Source organism: Dermacentor albipictus, chromosome 2 (genome assembly GCF_038994185.2).
Source record: "Dermacentor albipictus isolate Rhodes 1998 colony chromosome 2, USDA_Dalb.pri_finalv2, whole genome shotgun sequence".
NCBI lineage: Eukaryota > Metazoa > Arthropoda > Arachnida > Ixodida > Ixodidae > Dermacentor > Dermacentor albipictus.
In genome coordinates, this window is record NC_091822.1 from 154,702,283 (window position 1) to 154,720,682 (window position 18,400).

The 18,400-nt window shown below is 47.9% G+C and overlaps 1 long non-coding RNA gene across 1 annotated transcript; it reads right to left on the reverse strand.

Annotated features, from left to right (window-relative positions):
- Positions 1–6,814: 6,814 nt before the first annotated feature.
- Positions 6,815–12,282, reverse strand: LOC135915526 (uncharacterized). Its single transcript, XR_010568639.1, has 4 exons — positions 12,137–12,282; positions 10,445–10,514; positions 9,709–9,792; positions 6,815–6,963 (listed from the first exon to the last, which is right to left on the reverse strand). It is a non-coding gene; the product is annotated as an uncharacterized lncRNA (long non-coding RNA).
- Positions 12,283–18,400: the final 6,118 nt, after the last annotated feature.

Here is an 18,400-nt window from a genome sequence, read left to right on the forward strand (position 1 = left end):
CAGCCGTAAATATGCTTGTTTCAGGGTGCAGTACACCGGATTCCGAGAAGGATGGGCCAATGGCTGCGTATGACACCCCGGCATGCGACTTAGAAGCGTCTGTATAAAACTCTGTGCACGAGTACTTGTACTGGAGCTCCAAGAAGTGCATTTTGATATGTGTCTCTGGCGCATGTTTTGTGACCTGTACAAAGGATGTGTCACACTCTATCAGCTGCCACTCCCAGGGCGGTACTAGCTTAGCTGGAGGCATTAGGCGTTGTTCGAGAACTGGGACATCCATTTCCCTGCTAAGTTCCGTTGCACGCAGTGAGAAAGGAAGTCTCATAGAGGGCCTGTTATGAAAAAGTGTTTCACATGTCAAGTCGTTAACGGTTGTGAAACACGGATGTTCCTTATTAGAGCGCACTTTCAGGAAATAGTTGAAGCTGATGTAAGTTCTCCGAAAATGGAGTGACCACTCATCGGACTCAACATACAGACTTTCAACAGGGCTTGTTCTAAATGCGCCAGTGGCCAGACGGATTCCCAGATGGTGTACGGGGTCTAACATCTTTAGCGCGCTCGGGGCAGCAGAGTGATATACTGCAGCTCCATAGTCTATTCGTGACCGAACTAGGCTCCTGTAAAGATTCAACAGGCACTTCCTGTCGCTACCCCATGATGTGTGGGATAGGATTTTAAGTAGGTTCATTGTTTTTAGACATTTTTCTTTAAGATGTTTTATGTGAGGAATGAAAGTGAGCCTAGAGTCAAGAATAACACCAAGGAATTTGTGTTCTTTGCTGACAGGAATTTGTTGTCCGCCCAGTTCTACACAAGGATCTGGGAGCAGGCCTCTCTTTCTTGTGAAGAGAACACAAGAACTTTTATGGGGGTTGACCTTAAATCCGTTTTCGTCTGCCCACTTGGAAACCTTGTTCAAGCCCTGCTGTACCTGTCTTTCGCATACTGTGAAGTTGCAGGATTTGAAGCCTATTTGTATATCGTCTACGTATACGGAGTAAAAAATGGCAGGTGGTAGTGAAGCACGTAGCGTGTTCATCTTGACGATAAAGAGAGTGCAGCTGAGCACGCCTCCCTGGGGTACACCAGTTTCCTGCGTAAAGGGACGTGAGAGTTCATTGCCGACTTTTACCCGGAAGGTACGGTTTGACAAATAGCTTTCAATTGTGTTCAGCATATTTCCACGGATGCCAATTTCCGACAGGTCTCGCAAGATCCCGTAACGCCATGCCGTGTCATATGCCTTCTCCATATCGAGGAATATTGATAGAAAAAACTGTTTATGTATATAGGCATCACGGATATTTCCTTCCATGCGCACAAGATGATCGGTTGTGGACCGCCCTTCTCGGAATCCACACTGATAAGGATCGAGTATATTGTTGAGCTCAAGGAAATGTATAAGTCTGCGATTAATCATTTTTTCAAAAAGCTTACACAGACAATTAGTTAGAGCTATCGGACGGTAACTTGCCGCCAAGGAAGGGTCTTTTCCCTGCTTTAGAACAGGAACCACAATCGCTTCTTTCCATGTGGATGGGAGGTATCCCGAAGCCCAAATAGTATTGTATAGTGTAAGAAGTGTAATTTGTGCGTCTGTATGTAGGTGTCTGATCATGTCATACATGACTCTGTCTGGTCCCGGTGCAGTGCTTTTACATGTGTTCAAGGCAGCTCTCAACTCGGCAATACCGAAAGGCCGATTACACGGTTCATTCTGCCTAGACTTTCGTATGATTGGCTTACGCTCCACTATTTCTTTATGTTTAAGAAAGGATTGGGAATAGTGCGTTGAGCTCGACACTCGCTCAAAGTGCTCCCCAAGTGAGTCTGCCTGGTCTTTTAGTGTATCGCCTTGTGTGTTTACTAGAGGTAGTGAATATGTTTGTCGCCCTCTTATCCTAATTACCTTGTTCCAGACTTTGGCCTCATCTGTATAGGAATTTATACTCGATAAAAACTTCTCCCAACTTTCTCTTCTAGCCTGTCGGCGGGTTCTCCTGCCCTGGGACTTTATTTTCTTAAAGTTAATAAGATTCTCCGCAGTGGGAGACGCTCGTAGCAACCCCCACGCTTTGTTCTGTTTTTTACGAGCGATCCTACAATCGTCGTTCCACCACGGGACACGCCGTTTGTATGCCAAGCCATTTATTTCTGACATGCATTTAGATGCAATATCTATAATGAAGGCTGTGAGATACTGCACAGCAGCATCAATTCCTAAACAAGACATGTCATTCCATGAGATACTAGTTAAGTTTCCGAACTTCTCCCAGTCGGCTGTATCGATCTTCCACCTAGGAGCCTGTGGTAGACATTCTTTTTCTTTATGTGTTTTTAGCAGTATAGGGAAGTGGTCGCTTCCGTAAAGATTGTTGGTAACTTCCCATTCGAGTTCGAGTAGTATAGACGCGGAAACTATACTAAGATCTATTGACGAAAAGGTTCTGTTTGCAAGAGAGTAATATGTGGGTTCTTTCTTATTGAGAAGGCACGCTCCAGAAGAAAAAAGAAACTGCTCAACGAGACGACCTCGCGCATCAATACGAGAGTCTCCCCACAAGCTGCTGTGTGCATTGAAATCGCCAAGAACAAGATATGGTTCTGGCAATTGATCTATCAAGGACTGAAATTCATGTTTGTTTAGTTGGTAATGCGGGGGTACGTAAATCGAACAAATAGTGATGAGTTTGTTCAGCAGGACAACTCGAACCGCCACTGCTTCGAGGGCCGTTCGTAGCTGTAAACATTGACACGCTATGCTTTTTTGAATTACAATGGCAACACCGCCAGATGATGCCATAGCATCATCGCGATCTTTGCGGAAAGTAATGTGCTGTCGAAGAAAATTAGTGTGTTTTGGTTTTAAGTGTGTTTCCTGTAGACACAGCACTTTTGGATTGTGTTTTTGAATGAGCTCTTGCACGTCATCAAGGTTTCTGAGAAGACCTCTGACGTTCCATTGAATTATTTGTGTATCCATATTGGGTGATAATATGTGCTGTGTGTACAGAAACAGAAGTAGTGTTTATGGAAATTACTGTGATTAAATTACAGAGCCCTTTCGAGGCCCTGTAACGGGAGTTTTGCCCTTTCTGGAGCGTTCGAGTGAACCTCGCCGCTCCTTAGGCGCTTGGCGCCCCTGGAGGATAAGTGTAGTGTCCATTGCCTCTTGTGAGGCGCCGGACACCTGCTCTTGCGAGCGAGAAGTCACCAGGGAGAGTCTCGCCTTGGAGGGCAAGACCCCTGCGCCCACCAGCCCGGAGGTCGATGGGGTTCCCTGGGGGATTTGGCTGCGCCGGCCGTTGCCAGCGCTGGAAGGGACCTGGGAGGTTGAGGCAGCCTCGGCTGCGCCCACCTTCGGGGTCGATGGCCCCTTTTCCTCGGTTGGCGGAGCAGCGCTAGTTGCAACCACCGTGGGGGCAGATGGCGTAACTGCCGACTCACTGCTTGTGGGTCGGACAGTCGCCGGAGGCCGTTGTGACGCTGCCCCCTGACGCGCCACTTCGGCAAAGCTTTTCTTTGGCAGGTATGCAACCCGCCTGCGTGCCTCCTTGAATGATATATTCTCTTTTACTTTTATAGTTACTATTTCTTTTTCCTTCTTCCAGGAGGGGCACGACCGCGAGTACGCGGCGTGATCCCCGTCACAGTTTACGCAGTGGAGAGAGTTATTACATGCTTCAGTGGCGTGTTCAAGGGCACTACATTTCGCACATGTTTGGCGGCCTCGGCAGCTCTGCGAGCTGTGGCCGAAACGCTGGCATTTGTAACATCTCAAGGGATTTGGCACGTACGGTCTTACACGGAGCTTGATGTACCCGGCCTCAATCGAGTCGGGCAGGACACTTGAATTGAAGGTGAGTATTAGTTGTTTGGTCGCAAGTTCTTTTCCATCTCGCCTTATCTTAATTCTTTTGACACTTATAACATTCTGTTCGCTGAAGCCCTCTAAGAGCTCAGCCTCAGTGAGCTCCAGCAAATCATCGTCCGAGACAACGCCGCGGGAGGTATTCATCGTGCGGTGCGGGGTTACTACTACTTGGGTCTCCCCAAATGATACTAGCTCTGGCAGCTTCTCAAATTGCTTCTGGTCGCGGAGCTCCAAGAGGAGGTCACCGCTAGCCATCCTTGAAACCTTATATCCTGAGCCAAATACTTCGGTAAGGGTCTTAGATACTAGGAACGGGGAGATTGTTCGCACTTGCTTAGCTGGTTTTTCTGCGTGGATCACATGAAAACGGGGAAAATTGTGGACTTGGCGTCCGAAAAACTGAAAAACTTCTTCGGTGCGCCCTCGTTTATGAGGGCGATCAGGTAGTTTAGGAAAAGTATGTTCCATAAGTGATGTTGGGTTTTCGGCCGCGATGCCGACCACCCACCATGGAGCCCAACAGGGGGACGTGACAGGAGCTCCTGCTATAGAAACCCTGCCAACGCCAGCCGTACATCGCTGCTATAACCAAATACAGCATAACCAAGGCTGGCTAGCTACACAAGGTTAACCCTTGCCGCCGGGAAACTAGGAAGTGAGGAGAAGTAATGAGAAGACAGGAAAGATGAAAAAGACGAGAGAGAAAGACGAAGATTGGAGAGGAGGACAGGAAAAGGCGACTGCCGATTTCCCCCGGGTGGGTCAGTCCGGGGGTGCCGTCTACGTGAAGCCGAGGCCAAAGGGGTGTGTTGCCGCCGCCGAGGGGCCGTAAAGGTCCAAACACCCGGCATTGGCTCAACCCCCAGGATCCCCTTTTCCCCGGACACGGCTAAGCCGCGCACGGCTACACGCGGGAGGGTCCAACCCTCGTGTGCTCGGGTCCGTGGTGTCGCAACACACCAAACGCCTGCTTGCGCAGACGCCCCTGCGGGGGTCTACAGAGGGAGTATGGTTACAGAAAACGGCTGTAACTCTTGTTTTATCAAAACTATCCCGAAACAAATTACACACAATTAGCCGCTAGGACGACTCTCACATTACGCCGGTTTCATTTACCTTTCATAATTACGTAGTTCATATAGTGAAGATTTAACTATTGTGGAATTCCCGTCGGCCATACGACGGTACTTGCACACGTCGCCATACTTCGTAAAAGAATAATAAATTACTCCACAGTCAAAAGATGAATTCGTTGTCTGTGTCCTTCAATAATAATAACAACAACAATAATACCTACATATCCACAGATGCGTCGATTGAGGTAAAACACACCACAGCTCCGCTGCTCGTCCTGCTTCACAGAGTGCAAGAGCTGATGAAATTTCTTTTAAGGTTTCATTGCCTCTTTTTTTTTCGAGTTTTACACTGATGTTGCTGCTGTTGTCTTGCACGGTGCGTCGGCGGGGGGGGGGGGGGGGGGGGAGGAGGCGCACAGGGTTGAGGAAGCGTATAATTTAATTGGCAAGAGCGCGGAAGCAGGCAAAGGCGACGTCAAAAAGCATGCCTCGTTTGAGGACTGTGAGACATTTCCAACGAGAGCTCCCTGCTCGTGACCACAATTCCTTCTGGACGGCTGTTTTGCGCGCAAGTCCCGGCAACAAGCATTGCAGATGCAGCAGCGTTTACCTCTGTCCTCGTGCGCAACAGTCCAGGGAGGAGATAAAATAACAGAGAGAGAGGGGGGGGGCAAGGAAAATACAGGGAGGATAACCAGGAAATATCCCCCGTTAGCTACCCTGTACCGGAGGAGGAGGAAGGGATACAGTGGATGGCAGAAAAAGGAATACGATAAACACACACACACACACACACACACGCACGCACGCACACACACACACACACACACACACACACACACACACACACACACACACACACACAATACAGATTTGTCTTTTTTTTCCCGGGAGCTGTCACACAGTCTGCGAAGGCGTTGCAGTGTTACACAGGGTCAACGTCTCACTAATACATTCTACGCCACACAGTGCACTGTTCCAACTTGTCACACAATCCGGCGTCTTTTAAATAACGCAGCAGCGCCTACACAGCGGCTTGCGCTGACGTTCGTGTAGGCGAGTTTCAAAGAATGTTTTTCGTGACTGGGCGCTTGTTGAGTCGGTCTAGCGTGCCTGTGAGGGCAGCTCTTTGCGGGTTGAAGCGAGTAGACTCGCAAAGAAGGTGCGCGATCACCTCGCTGCACCCGCACAAGTCACAAAGTGGGCTACTGGCCATTACGATAAGAAAGGAGTGCGCATTTGAATATGCTACTCCAAGCCATAGACGGACTAGAAGGATGAAGTCACGTTGAGGGAAGGTCGGATGGAATATGGAGCTGTAAATAAGGGTCCAGGGTGTGGAGGCGTTCGATTGTGAAGTCGGACGAATTCCAGTCAACCAATGTTATGCTACGCGCAAGCGCGGAAAGTTCTTTCGCTGCCAAAGAACTCCCTCCCCCCCCCCTCCCTTTATTTTTTTAATCAGTCATCAAGTTATCACATGCAAATAACATTCACCTTAGATTTGCGGTAACCTTTTCACGCAATAAAGAAATAAAATACTGCGGCGCAGTGGTAGCGAAACCTGTCTCGTATCCGAAGAATTCAAAGTCTGCTCGGCAAAGAGAATTTCTTGTTTACTTTCATTTCTCCCATTTCGCAAAACGTCCACAGAAGCAGAAACCCTCGTCTGTGATCTGCATACTAGTTATCGTCATCCTTCCTTATCGTGATCCACCTAGGACTAGTTATCCTCAGTTTCGATATTTTTTTTTTCGTTTTTGTAGGTTCCGACAATTTCCTTCACAATTTGTAGTCACGCTGAGGTGGTGGAGGGTTTCGGATGATGTTTCCCAGCAAAGATTCAGCAACGCCGCCGAACACAGACAAGGGATCATTTTATTGAGTTCTCAGTCTCACAACTCCGACGACGTCTCTACTTGTAGCACATGCTAGCCGGTGCGCAGGCAGGACACCTTCCTGCTCTTCGGTAGTAGCACCGAGAAGGACAGATGGGGCACTGCGTATCTGGGACAAGAAAGAGAAAAAACATATTTTATGCTTTTTTTTTACTTGTTTGGAAATGTGCTCACTCTAAATTGGTACTACAGTATTCTGCAAAGCAAACAAAAATAACATATATCCAGCACCTCGACCCTCGCATCATTATTTTGGCACGAGGGTCGACAACCTAGAAATAAATGCTTATGTGTAGGCTGTTCAACTCAGCACGAGGGGAGGATAGGCGGGGTCACTCTCTTTGTTCTTAGCAGTGCACAGTCGGCGCCGAAAGTTAACGGACCGCGGGATCTGAGAAAACGTTGAATTTCCGAGGAGCTCATAACCGTAGCCAGTAAACCATACATACATCTGTGCCATTCGCATGTATTAGAACAGGTTGGAAATCCCAATACCAAACTGCGTGCTCAGGCTCTTAGATATTCAGATTTTAGTGCGTAAGCATCCTTTGGCGAGTACCTCAGCAAAATCTGTCCGTCCCGCGAAAAGTGTAATGCCTTGTATCTACACACAAATTCGCAATTTGCGAACACATTTAATCGTTATAATAGCGTAAATATAGAATATTGGTAGCCTTATTAGCCATAACAAATGATTGAAACAAAAATATGATCAGAGAGAATACCTAAAGGATACATAGGGCTCCATAGAACATGAATGTCGAAGCCTATAGTAAGGTTGGACCAATTGAAATTTAGGGATGGACCAACTTGAAATTTGGGGGTGACTCAACTGATATTGGGGGGTATACTTAACTCCAGTGGAGTTTCTGTACACTTCTTCTCAGTAGCCGTGGCTCGTAAAACATGCCGACTGGTGACGTGTCATCGTGCACTCTAAGAGCAATAGGAGCATCGTTTTTTCTGCAAGTTCCTTGCCCTGTATTTGACCGTTTTAGAAAGTTTTCATATTTATCTCTAAGGAAACTGCGAGAAAGCAAAAACCGGATGGTTAACCAGACGGACATCGTTTAACTAAATCAACCGGGGAAAATGGTATGAGGGATTGAAAGAAGAAAGGAAAATCCAAAAGGAGAGAGATAGTTCACGAGCGTATTATCAGGCAGAAAAAATGTTTAAAATGGTCAGGTCACTAGTGCATGGTGCACGTCAAAGGTCCTGAGAGAGTTGAAACTTATCCAAAGCCCTCTACTGTTGCGTCTGCTCCAACGGCTTTGTTGCTTTGGGATGGCAAACTCATTCATTCATTCATTCTACTTATTTATTAAAAGCAAAGCTTTTCTTTGCGAACCTCGCCGGGTTTCGTGACCATGGCTGTGGCCGGGCTATTCCCTTGCCGAATAAGCCAACCAATCACAGCGGAGTACGCGCGCCACTGGGTTCCTTGCAACAACACCAGATGGCGCTCGCCTCCACGCAGCGGCGTCTTTTCGAAGCGGCGTCTTTTCGACTTTTCGAAGCGAGATCAGGATGCCTTAGAACACGCACCTATAAAGCGAGATATAAGAAGGAAGAAGAAGCATGTGCTTGCTGTGGTAAAGCTAGGGAAACTACGGAGCATGTTTTATTAGAATGTGAAGACGTCTACCCAGCGGTCGATTTAGGCACCACTGGCCTCCTTGAAGCCCTTGGGTTCAGCGGGAGCAGTGGTAAAGCAAACATGTCCGCAATAGACATTAGTAAGAGGCGACTGGAGGATTGGTGGAAGAAAAGTAGGGAAACGACAAAAGACGGAGACGTACAAAAGCACAGTTCGCAATAGGGGATCACAAAAGTTGGGCGTGGTAGTTCATAGTGTTTTTGTGACTTTTTCGTTGTTTAACCTAGGTAGAATATTAGGCAGTATAGTAGCAAGAGCTTGGTGGCGCAACCCACCGCCCCGTTCCGAAGGGGACGCTCATAACATCCATCCATCCATCCATCCGGCGGCCGTGTGCTGGACAGAAAAAAAGAACTGGCAAGGTCGTCTCGCGCATCCGCGACTGTACTTTAACGAGGAAGTACACGCTTCTTGCGCGGTAGAATGTATTCGAATCGCGCTACGTACGTATGCGCATGCTGCCTCTGAGACCGTGATGCGTTCAAGGCGTCCGTCGAGCTCGCTAGCAGTCGGCTCTTCCACTTAACAAAAGGCTCGGTATAATTTGTGTTTGCCCGCGCGTATGTGCGTGCGTGTTTGTGTGCACTCGTGCATCGACTCCTTATGAACTCCCACAAAGATTCGTGCACTTCATGTTGACTGCCAATAAAAGACAGACGGAGAAAAAACCCAAAACGACGACATGGGCGGTCGACATGACATGCAGTAAGCACCAATTAGGCCAAGCTCGTTCTTCTGACACGAAGCTTCGCTGTATATGGACTCTATCTATCTATCTATCTATCTATCTATCTATCTATCTATCTATCTATCTATCTATCTATCTATCTATCTATCTATCTATCTATCTATCTATCTATCTATCTATCTATCTATCTATCTATCTATCTATCTATCTATCTATCTATCTATCTCTTTTAAAAAATTCGATCTCCTGATCCTGGATCACATTGCATCAATCTCAAATCGTGAAACATTCCGTCATAAAATGTATTTACTGTTGCCCCCTTAATGCCCCTCAATGGGCCTGTAAAGTAATGCGAATGACTAACTAACTAACTAACTAACTAACTAACTAACTAACTAACTAACTAACTAACTAACTAACTAACTAAATAAATAAATAAACAAACAAATAAATGTCCCTCTGTCTGTCTGCTTGTCTGTTCGTTCTTCATTCCAGCATGCACTCACCGCACACACAGATTCCGCAATATCCAGGGAGCGACAGACCGAGCTGACAGGGCCCACTGCAGATCGGGGGTCGCCGACACACGCCTGCGTATCACATACCTTTCTTAAAGCAGTCTTTAACTGCAGGGGAACAAAAAAAATACCCGCACATGTTACAAAAATATTGCGTGAACCAAGCAAATGCATTGTTCTGGGATGAAATGGTACAGCTCAATAAAATGCCTGCCAGCGAGCGACGAGACGGGAAATGATGGGCTTGACGCCAAGGAAATTGCAAGGTGGCGGAAAGGATTACAGAGGCCAAATCTCAGTAGCTGACATTCTACGCGAGGTTGAGAGAGAGGTGAGAAGCGCGGCCGTTGACTTGGTGCAAATAACAGATGGCCCGACGTCTATTGGAGCAGCAAAAGAACGGCGAGGGGAAAGAAAGCGCGATCGTCAGCTTCGAATTTGAATGGGGGAAACTGCGCTTAGACAGGTCCACTGTTCTGGACGGTACGCCCTCTAACGTTAATCATCCCCATCATCCTCATCGTGACTATTACTCATTACGTACCTAATTAAAGTTAACCGCAGATCGACGGCCTGAACTACGGTCGTTACCTGAAGCTTTCTTCAGCCGATTCAATCCTACGCCTTCAAAATTCTCCCCGCACCGCATAGTGCATTGCCGCGTTCAATGCTGTTTCCCTTTTTCTGGCGCTCACCAACGGAGCGGCACTTTTAGCAGTCTTACCATGTGCGACGTCTGCCAGTACTGCCGACAGGGCAAACACAAACACTGCCTTGATATCCATGGCAGGACTCTGCAGGAATGAAAGCGAACAGCGTGAACAATAGGAGAATTGAAACTGAACTGAAAAATATTTTGAATACAAACACGCACATCAATGGTGTGCAGTAAATTCTGCACAAAGAATTATAGGCGCGTGCGAAGATTTCATACTACGAATCGAAGAATTCGATTAGAAAATGTAATGTTCGGTGTTTCCGCGTGGTATGACGGAGTGACTGTGGGTCTGCTGAGTGTATGAAGCAATATACTTTCGTAGAATGCGGCGTCAATTTTTTTTTTGCTCTACTGATATTGCTTCAAGTGTAAAAGCGATTGCGGAAGACGCAACTGCACAGCTGGAGACACACGCCTGAACTAATACGTGACGGGATGGACCACGCAGAACGTCGAGTTCCCGCATTCCCCACGCGGCATTCCAGGCAAGCCACTGACCAAGCCCAATAATTAAGAGACGTTTAGCGTGTCCACTATTCCGGCAAACCGGGACGGTTTGGGCGGATTACCGGATGGTCGGGGGCGTAAACGTGAGCGGCCAGATTGGTGGCGCCAGCTGGTGGTGCAAAGCTCAACCACCTAAACACAGAGTCAATTACTATATTCTTCTTAGCTGCGGTGTAAGTTTTCGAAAGTGCCGTAATTGTGAACACAATTACGCCGCTGCCGAAAATGTGCACCAGCAGCGAAGCAGAATAAAGTAGGCTACTGCAATTTTAGCTCTGTGTTCGTCGGATTGAGCTCTACAACACCAGGCGGCTGCACCGTTCCGGCCGCTCACGTTTACGCCCCCGAACATCCGGTAATCCGCCCAAACCGCCCCGGTTTGCCGGAATAGCGGACACGCTAAAAGTCTCTAATGCTTAGCCGAGGTGACATTCTGGAAATCGCCGAAGACAAGCTGTATTGCCGAACAAGCTTCGGCGATGGTGAAGGACATGGCCGACGATCGCATGCATCTCAAGCAGCGAGCATCCGGTGCCATCATCGCGGGGGAATGCGAACCTAATTCCGAAGCAGATACAGTTTTGCCACTAGGTTGATACCCGACCCTCGTACACGCCTTTCTTTCTCCCTGTGCACACGTTCAACCCCAAAGTTAGTCGCAGAATCGCAATTGACGCACCGCTCCTCACACACGTGCAACGAATTGCTGAAAGCTGAGCTAGTTGGTTGCTGACATTACCAATTAATCAACCAAACAATCAATCAATCACTTTATTCCATCATCAAAGGAGACGTACAATCAGTCAAAACAGTGATGCTGGTGAAACTTGGTTACAGTGCTAAGGAAGACGAAGACGTTAACACCAAATGCGCGCGTTGTTATTTCGCCATTCTTTTGATCTTGTCGAAATGCCTTAATAGAGGTGTCCTTCTTTTCTTTTTTAGATGTCCATCTCATTTAATTTTTCGGAAATCAACCAAATGTGGGCCTGATTTATTGCTAGAGGGGAACCAAGCAATCAACCACAGGCCGAGCACTGGTCATCCACGAGGTGCAACAGGACCCCCGCGCCTGTTCCTGTAAATTTCGTGTTTACGCCTTCATTTTTTCCCCCCTTAGCGCCGTAACCACATTTCATAATATACAACGGACCGTACCGCGCCAACGGCATTCTTTCCCCACAAACTTACCAAACGTCGCCCGTTCCTCAAGCGAGGTGCAGCTCGATAAAAAACCGGGAGACCCGTTTCTCGGGGGGTTGCTTTTATCACCTCATTCGCCCGCCAAGCCCTCGCCACTCTTCCGAGACGCTTGCTCAAAAAGCTGCGCCATTAATACGCGCCGTGACAGGCGTCGTCCCACAGGCACATAGATGGCGCTCTTGCCATTCTTTTTTTTTTCCCCTTCCTCGCTTCCGAAATGAACAACTCCCGGCGTAGTCTAGAAGACAGGTACGATGGCATCATAAACGAATAGGACGAAGAGCCGTAATGAAGGCTGAAGCCCAATGAACTCGTAACTGAATGGCCAAGAAAGCGGCACAAGCGGGAAACTAGAGAACCACAAACAGCGCGCAGGCGTAGAATGACGACGGAGAACAATGGGAACATAGAATAAGAGGGAACCGAAAACGAACGGGATTGGCGGGGCTAGCCAAATCTCCGTTCGTTTGCTCTTTTGCCGCAGACTTCTATGGCAGAGGCTTAACGTCCTTACGCCTCGCAATTTATCGATACGTGGGTCCATGCATCGCTTTCTCTTTCATTATGTGCTGCACCCGCCGGTGCCCCCCTTGTTCTGCTCCGAGCTGCGGCAGGCGACACGTTAGCGCTTGTCGTCTTTCCCTTCGACCTCTTGTCATTCCGAGAACGACTCCTTCTCGGGTCACCGAAACGCTCGGAAAGAAAGTGCGCCTGACGACGTTACTATATTTCGCTCCTGTGTGCATGCAGGAATGGAATCGGTGCGAAACGCCCGCGTATACTAGTCTTCAACCTGCGATCCGCGGCCCACAAATATGTTGTCGGGAACACAGTGGGCCTGCTATATATATATAAGAGAGAGAGAGAGAGTTCATGTAATTTATATTTCCTCTCGTTTTATCAATCTATTGGCCAATGGTCACAGAACTGCGCGGGCTTACATATAAAAGTGACTATCTGCATAAACAGATGTTGCACGAGATGATCCGTTAAAGCGGACTGGAATGCTGAAGGATCAGTTTACGGAGGCGATGGCGGCATGGTACGCGGTTCCATTCGTGGCTTGTTCCATAGGCAAAGGGGAGCGAAGCGCTGATGCGACCAGAAGTATGGGTACTTTCATGGGGCAACTTGTTCGTGAGGACACACGAGCTGGGGCTGTAAGTAGGGACATTTTGGGTAATAGTTGTGCACCATACACGAATTCTGTCTGTGTAGTATATGGTAACTTGTACTGTAGTATTTCTTACCCCGACATTTCTTCATCTTTATCGCAAATGTATGGTAACTCCTTTTTCCTTGGCCGGGGGGGGGGGGGGGGGCTGAGGGGTTGGTTTGAGAGTTTTGGAGCGAGCCGCTCTTGCAAGGAATCAACACCGCCATTGTAAATAAATATTTCCAAGAAATATATCTTCTAACGACGGGGCCGCTGCAGAAAAGAAAAGCCGGTCATGAAAAGCCCCGGCCAGGCAATTACAAGTTTTAACAGAAACCGATGCTGCTGCTATGGCATAGACCGGCGCGAACAAATATCGACGCGAACAAAAATATCTTCGCGCGTTCATTCTACTGCGGAGACGATTGGCGACGTTAATGCGATTAGCAGTCTATCTTACGGCGTGTGTGCGATTGGTTACGATATGTCTTGGATGTTTCAGTTTCAGTTTCAGTTTATTGAGCGTTTGAAATTTTTTACAGGAGTTACTCTAGGAGGTCCCATAGTCAAAGACTGAGGAGGGACCTCCAACAAAAAATACATAGAAAAAGTTTACTTAATGCGGTTAACAACAGCAGCAGCAATCCTAGGAACAGAAAGTATTAACAAACAAAGGAAGCGACGATTACTGTGAAGAGCGGCACACACCCAGTTACCAGAGTTGGCGTGAAATGAAAACGGACAGATTCGGGACATAGACGCCAAAAAGCCCGCGAAATATCTCGAGAATATCCCAAGCGTAGCCACGTTGCTTGTTTGCATCCGTATTCTCCACTATAGCTATTCAATGGCATCGAAGTTCCAAGTCCCCCAACAACGTTCTTTGTTCAAGGGTTGATGATAACGGCGAAAGGCAACCGTACGTCCCCCTTTACTCGCGTTTCTAATACATCTCTCGGTCAAACACACAGATATATAAGGACCTTCTTATTCCTCGTTGAACGCGCTCCGGGCACTGTTATCAGATGTGAATAACCAACGTAGAGACACCGACAACCACAGCCGCGCCTCGAAGCTTCGGAATTTGGTTTATCTAATCGGACATGCTGACGAATAAAGCGGAGCAACGAAATACAAGTTACTCAGGACAAGACTCGCGAACTTGCGCTTAGAAAGGGACAAACAGCATACGAGGTGCGACTAGCAGGCCTTAGTGCGTGCGACCAGGCGAGCGGTTAAGGTACTGTGTGTACTGGACGTTCGAAAAACAACTGTGCATGAGAAAATAAGCACAAATAAGATGACAATTGTGAATGATATTACATAGCGAGGGTCTCGAATTTGGCGGCGCTGATGCCTTCAGGTAGCATGTGTCGGTTTATTCGCCAGTTGCCTGGCCAATAAAAAAAAAAAGTTCACATACACATGACACCTGCGGCAGAAAGGGTGTTCCACATCCGCCGCCAAGGCTTGTGAATGATGGAGGTGGCTAACACTCGATTGGTTAGTTCTAGCAGATAAACAAAAATACCCCAGAAAGTGGATGGGAAAACGGCGCCGCGGTAGCCGGAATCGCAAGAACACCGCACGCGTGATGCGTTGACGTAGGTTTGTTATCCCACCTGCGGCCTGTTGTTTTTTCATCCACTGCCATTTCCATTAATTTATCGTTTCTTTAATTCAATTAGTAAGTACAAGTAACATCCCCTATGCTGTCAGTCCTTCATGTCCTTTTTCTGTTGTCTCCTTATGATATCGCAGTTTCACGTGCGATAGGATAGTGCAATACATACCCGTATTTTGTTTCATAACGCCTGCACGTGTGCGCGAGAACAATGCTCACACACTGCGGGAGCTGGAGACAGCACACTGCCCAGCACATAGCTCAGACCACTCCAGCAACTCTCCACCGAGTGTTCGACAACATGCAGCGTCGTGTTCAGACACGTCTTCAAGCCGGTGGCGGACATTTCTCGCAACCACACGCTGCAGTGATCACCGCAATGCCGTAAGTAAAATCTCACTTTCGAGGACCACCGCTTCCACTGCTCAGTTACTTTTTTGGATGCATCCAGTACATTAAATCTGTCTCAGGTCTGCGGTATTTGCGAGCAGTTGATCCAGAGGTGTGTTTGTGCGTGCTCATCTTTCAGCTGTAAGCTTTCTGCAAAGCTGGCTTCCCTACAGCGAGAGGCGTTGCGAGGAGAAGCGATATTTAGCGAGCGCTGTAGTAGATGTGACTTACACGCAGGTAATGAGCAACTTCATAGTCGGTACATGGCTGAGGAATTAGTTTAGACCACCCGTGCTTCTTCAATGTGAATTGTAAGGCCGGGTATATACACTCGAGTTTTTTGCATTCCACCCTCATGGAAATGCGGCCGCCGCGGTGGGGTATCGTACCTGCGTCCTCGTGCTGAGCAGCAGAACGCGCAACAGCTACTGTGCACCTCGAGGTACGACCGCATGCGTAATAAAATTATTTATGCGTTGTTTTTTGTGCCCCTATTTTAAAGAAACGACTAAGTAACGGCGCATTATCTGTGACTGAACGGGACATCCCCTGGGACATCCAACATGCTGTGCGGAGAAGTGCCTCGTAACCTGGCGAGTGCAATGCGCGTGCATTGCACGCTGAAGGTTGATGATGGCGATCGCAAAGTAGCCAGGCGAGATGTGACAGATGCGACTAACGGCATCCCTTGTCAGTGGTGAGACAGCGCACATTGATGCACACGCATAAAAAACTGGCCTATTCCCTCCGTCGCTTCACTTGCAGGATGTGCCGTTGAATTTCAATGTTTACTTATCCACTCGTGGAGACACATGTTACACTCCTAAGTGATCGTTGTGCTCCTAATCTTTTTATGACCTCTCATTGATAAGGTATACAAACAGCTCCCGCCGGTAACAGTCGGTAACAAAAAAGTCCTTTTTTTTCGGCGGTACACAAACGACTCATATGCCCACGCGTGCCGGCAACGCGTCCCTCAGAGCGCGCGTGGAAATGGCGGATGCCGTAGCAGACGACGCGATTTTCTCCACCCTGAACAGAGTGGTGGGCGAGAAGGACATCGAGTCGGAACCGGGCAGTTCTGGCGTTCCCCGAACTCGGAGGTAGAGGACTAGGGCGCAAGCCTAACGCGTGACGCTCTCGCTTTGCCTCTTCTTTCCCCTTTTCCACTGCGGCTTCTGTTCATGCTGTCCTGCAAGCCGCGCGGAGAGGTGGTTTAAAACGTGGTTATGCATGGCTGGAACGCGGCAGAAGGGAAAAGCGACGCGAGAAACTCGTTTGGACCTTTCCATCGCGTCGCCACCTCTGGAGCTTTCTGCACGTGGCCGCAGTACCCTACCAGCAGTAATTTAAGGGGCTCTGAACCACCCCTTGGGCTTAGTGAGACAACATAGTCCGCGGGTAGCATACGCTGCTGTGAACATCTCAGCCAAGTTTTACTGTCGCACGCGGTGCGAGCTCACAAACGGATCGCGAAGTGAGCTTCTCAAACGCTCTCTTTATAGCAGAACGTCCAGTCCTCACTGTCTTCTGGACGTTTTTGTTTCGTCATTCCCTTAGACGGCTGCTATTGGCGGATAGCTGACATCGAATTGCGGTCGGCTACATGGCGTAGATGCCGCGGCCGCCGCGTTGTGCCGCCACGAGGCCACTGGCTAATGCAGTGCGCACCACGGTGACATTTAGAGGGCGGAGCGCTGTGGACACGCCCCACTTCGCCATAGCCTTCGCAGTGCAAGGCATTGGGGAAGGAACGGGAGCACAGCGCAGGTCGCGTTTGACTGCCAATAACTCCGCTTCTGCTGAACGCACTGAAGTACTTTTTGCGGCAAAATATTTCAGAAATTGCCTATTTTCACTTCGTATGCTTCCTCCACTTAGATGAAAAGTGGTTGAGGGCCCCTTTAACCATGATCCTCCGTAAAAGCATCGGAGAAGCTGCAGTGCTTACCTTTGTACTTGCGCGCAACAGTCCAGAGGGGTGGTAGCTAGAATGGCAGAGAGGAGAAGGGGCAGAATATGGGTAGAATCTACGTAGTCGCAAAACGAGTGAATAAACATGTATTTCCATTTACATGTTCGAATGTTTTTACCGTTCTGTGTATAAAACATGCATTGTATGTGTAATCATATGTCCACCTGCTATGGTCTCGATACGAGACTGGCAGATTTGGCAGTTTCAAGGTAAAAGTTATCATATTATCACTTCTTGTATATATAAGAACAAAGGTTTCAGTTGATCCATCACTGATTATGCCTGTTATGAATGCAGGAACAGATATACATATACAAGCTGTTCATTACATCGATACTGTCATGGCTGCACATATTTCCTTTGCAGCGTGGAATAGCCTAGCATGAGTGCCCAGATTTGGATAGATGATTGTCTGTAGCTGCAGAGATCTGTGTGTATCTACTTTTAGGGGCTGAAATTACGTGCCAAGCTTAGTAGAGGATGCAGCGCCAACCTGGAAATTTAATTTAGTTACCGCAATGATTTTTTGCATCGCTGTTTTTAATTGCATTTGTCACCTTCCTACCTCTTATTCATTCCAGATACCTCGTCGGTATATCAGAAGAGGAGGGCACATGCCAGCAAATTAAAAGGAGCAAAGGTGCCCGTTCGAACGCTCTGGCGGCGTGCGCTGAGATTGCGTCATTCAAGAAGAAATGGAGCTCTGTGAGTCTGTTCTTATTCCTTGGTTGACGTCAGGTATTGACTTGCATTTCCTGATTTTCATTTTCAGCTCCTCTGATGGCCGAAGACAGGCTCATGTTCTGGCTGAGTTCATGTTCTTTGAATACACAATTGAAAATTGACCTTCGTGTGTTTGTGCTGTTTCCAAAGGCTATCCTGAGTATTCATGTAACCTGTATGGAGTATCAAATATTACTGCATGAAAGACTTGCGGTGGTGTTAGAAAAGGAGAGAGCTCACTAACAAAAGTTCAGCTCCTAATTCCCATACAAGAACCAAAAGGGCGTTTTGTTCATTATTCATTTGGTTAATTTGTCTATATAAATCAAACGTGAAGCATTGGGCATTCCGGCTACTGATGTTAATTTCTCTGCAAGGAGAGGT